The sequence below is a fragment of the Bubalus bubalis genome, chromosome 4 (assembly GCF_019923935.1).
Source record: "Bubalus bubalis isolate 160015118507 breed Murrah chromosome 4, NDDB_SH_1, whole genome shotgun sequence".
Classification (NCBI taxonomy): Eukaryota; Metazoa; Chordata; class Mammalia; order Artiodactyla; family Bovidae; genus Bubalus; species Bubalus bubalis.
In genome coordinates, this window is record NC_059160.1 from 153,971,503 (window position 1) to 153,975,385 (window position 3,883).

The following is a 3,883-nucleotide window of genomic DNA, read 5'->3' on the forward strand; positions in this document are numbered from 1 at the left end:
CTGTGGCCTTCCTGAGGTGCCTCTGCAGTGGGTGTCGGTGCTGCTGGGGTGGTGGAGGTCAGCCTTGAGGTCAGGGCAGGCCGGCAGCCAGCCACAGGCCCCCACAGAGCTGGTGGCCATCCCCCAGGAGCCAGGTCTCAACCCTGCCTGTCAAGAGATGTGACTTCCTTCTCCCTTAGACGGCTGGTCTTGGGGCTGTGAACAGGGGCGGGCTTGCTGCTCTGGGAGAGCCTCTGAGAGGCACACACTCCCAAAGCCAGAGAGCCTGAAGACCCTGGGTCCCAGACCTTTCCCCAACAACAGACCAGATGCAGAGCTGCTCCCACCAGGTTGGATAGATGCCCCCTTTCCCCACTCTTTCATGTCTGTGTGTGACCCCGGATGCCCCTTGAGCTGTGCCATGGCCTCGTGGCTGCAGAATCACTGCAGTGGGTACTAGGCCCCGACAGGCCCGTCACTGACTCACTTGGAGACTCCCCCTTGAGCCCCAGCTTCCCTGCTGCCCCACATCCAGCGCTGGGCTTTGGGGTTCTCCCCACCATCCACGGCTAGGTGGCCACAGTTTCCCAGCAGGCGTCTGCCCTCTGGGTGGGGAGGGCGGAAGGAAAACACCAGACACAGCCTCGCGGGCGCTGCTCCTCCCCCCTCCTCCCCCTCCTCCCCCTCTGCTTTCTTCCCATCCAGCACGTCCCTGGCGCGTCCAGGAAGCAGAAAACAAGTGTTTGGAGAAGGCATTCTTCTGGGTGAAGAAAGGCAGGCTTGGTCCCTTGTCCTTCAGACACAGAAACCCGAGTTGGCCCTTCCCTGCCTGCTGGGCTCCATGACCACCTGACCCGCCGCAAGTGGCTATGTGTGTGTGCGTGTCTGTGTGTGTCCCTGGTCCAGGAAACCTTAGCTGGTCACGTGGCTGCCTTCCCTGTTTGTCTAAGTAAGCAGTTCAGGCCGGCTGCAGTCAGGAGGCTGAGACAGGCAGCTAGGGGCAGGGGGCCACACTGGGGAGGGTGGGGGAGGTGGTAGTGGATACAGGGCAGCCCTGAGCCAGGTCCTGGATTTCCTTGGGCTCTCGATTTGGTGTGGGGAGGCCTGGCCTGGGGAATGGCCCTGCTTCTGATCCCCAACCCTTCCTGGACCTCCCCCACCTCCATCTGTTAAGAAAAGATATTGGGCTTGCTCGCTAGAGAACACACCCAACCCTGAGCCAAAGAGGGAGGGCACCCTCCTTCCAGGAGCAGCTCAGAAAGGCCAGAAAGGGCACGTGGATGCAGCCACCCCCATGGTGTCCCTGGAGCGTGCTGCTGAATCCTGGACCCTCAGCAGCAGAGCCCAGGTCAGCACGTGGTCATGCATCCAGCATGCCATTGATTAATCCAGCTACTGTGTGCCAGGACCTGAACTGAGCCAAGGGTAGGGTTGTCAGCACACAGGACTTCCAGAACCTCTGTGGACCCCCACACCTGTGACATATTTTCTTCCTGTGGGATGGGTAGGATCACCTTTCGCTGCAAAGACCCTGTGCTTCCATCATGAGTCAGCATGTCCCACCCCACTGCCACTCCGGAAGGATGAAACTTCAGCATTGGACAGGGGACTCCAGGAAGGGTTAAGAGACATCACTGAATCCCTCATGGACCAAGCAGCGGGGGCTAGGGTCCCCGTCCTCCAGAGAGGTTGACATCAGAGCCAGACTTCGAGAGCAGAAGTGGGTAGAGTGCAGAGGCTGAGCTCAGACACCTGGGGTCCTTCTCCGAGCCCATCTGGACAGCAGAGTCCAGGGGAATCCCCTGAGTAGGGCCTTCCTTGGTCTTCTGTGTTTACCTGACCTGCACACTACGTCTTAGCGGTAGAGGGCACAGTCCCCCCAGGTCCTGGAGGAGGAAGAGAAGCGTGTGGTGGCTTGGGGAGCTTCACTTCTCAGTGCCTGCCTGGGTTCCAGCGTCTGTTTATCCCCCATCCTCCCTGCTCTTCTTTCTGTCCTTCCTTTGACAAACATTTCCTGGCGACCAAGTCTGTGCCAGGTCTGTGCTCAACCCTAGCCCTGGAGATGCTCACTGCCAAGCTGGCATCAGCAACATCTCAAGGAGGGCTGAGGCCCAGGGAGAAGCAGTCACTGGTGGGCATCAGGCTGCGGCTGACCCCCCAGGCTGCCCTGGGTTCAGGGGAGACTTAGGCATGCTTTCTGGATGGGCTCAGCCCAACTCTATCAGGCTCTCAGGTTGAGGGGCGCAGAGAGCTGGCCTTAGGGCCACACAGAGCATACCTAGATCTCATCTCTATTGTGATACGATTTGGGGGTGTTCAGCCTTAAGGGTCCCACAATCTCATGAGCTCAAGGCTGTTCTGATACAGCTGGAAAACATCAATCCAGCAAAGGAATGGAGGTGGGGTGGCCAGTAATTGAGTTGGTGACACGGGCCAGTCATCCTTCCACCCACAATTGAATATGGATTCTGGCCAGAGTAATTCTAAAGCCTGTGTATCTCTAGCCTTGACTTGCATGCCCCAGGGTCAGGAGGCTCACTACTGCCCCATGGCTATCTTAGTAACTCTCCATGGTAACTTAGGCCTGGCTGCCCACCAGGCTGAAGTCTGGTTCTGTCTTCCACCCTGCCCACCTCAGGCCCACAGACTTGAGGTTTTAGCCCCCCTAACCTAGTCTTCCCCAAACTTAAGCGCTTCCAGGAAGATCATCAGGCTGGGCCCCCAGACAGCCCCATCGGGGCCTGTTTCTTTGGACTAGTGTGGACATGTCATCAGTGTCCCGCCCTGGGCAGCCAAGGTGAAGCCCAAGTGAGCCCCTGGCCAAGTGAGCAGGCCCGTCTTCCCAGCATGGCCCCTTGATCCTAGCTCCATCCCTGTCATCCTTGTCCCCAGGGTGATCTCAGGCAAGGACCAGCCCCATTCAGCCCAGGCCGCCTCCCGTTAGCGCTCCTCCCCAGCTCTGAGCTACAAGAGGCCTTTGTCCGTGGTGGGCCCCATGGCGGCCGCTGGAAGAGTCCTCTGCCCTCTTTGGGCTGTTTGCTTTCTGAGTCGCCTGTTTGCCCAGCAGCCCTGAGAGAGACCTGGGGTGCTTCTCCCATAGCCTGTGCCCTAGCCTGAGGGCCTTTGTTCAAACCTCTTCCCCCTCACTGGGCCAGTCCACTAACTTCTCCACTTCTACTACATCTCCACCTGTGGACAGGTGAATCCCCAGCTCCTGAGGCACATGGAATGGGTTTGGTTCACTGGAGACAATGGGTCTAGCCCCTAGGCCAAGTTCCCATCCCACCCAGACACCTGACACTTCCCCCCAAACTTGGGGGGAAGGGGCGGTGGGGATGAAGGCATCTTTCTCTGGGTGCTGTTCCCATGGATTGACATCACATTGTCCTTGGTGTGGGGCTTCCCTGCCCAGTGGGGATACCACACCCACCTTCTTCAGAAGTGTCTCTCATCTTTGCCCCCCCTGAGAATCTGTCCTTGAGGCCTGAGATCCATCCTTCTTTAGCATCTCTCCTTGTCCTGGTCCCTTCAGCACGGCTTCTTGGAAGTGACGCTGCCCAGAGTGGGGCAGACAGTGACCGATCGCAGGGAGAAGCCGGTTCCTGCAGTCCCTACTCAGCTGTGCCTGAGGTCCCAGGAATAAAACCCAGCGGAGCTTTTGTCGAAGCCTCTTGCTGGAAAACAGAGAGCTGGAGGTCTGGGGTCAGAGGCCAAAGGCCACCGAGGAGGCCAGTGCAGTGCCCCTTCCTGCCCTACAAAAGTGGATGCTTCTCAGGAAGCCTCCACGGGGCCCTGCTCTCTCCTGGGCTGGGAGGGGCCAGTGGGACAGGAAGCCAGGCCAGGCCTGGAGGATGGGACTCAGGGTGGCCTGGGCCGGAGCCAGGGATGAGGCGAGACCCAGCCC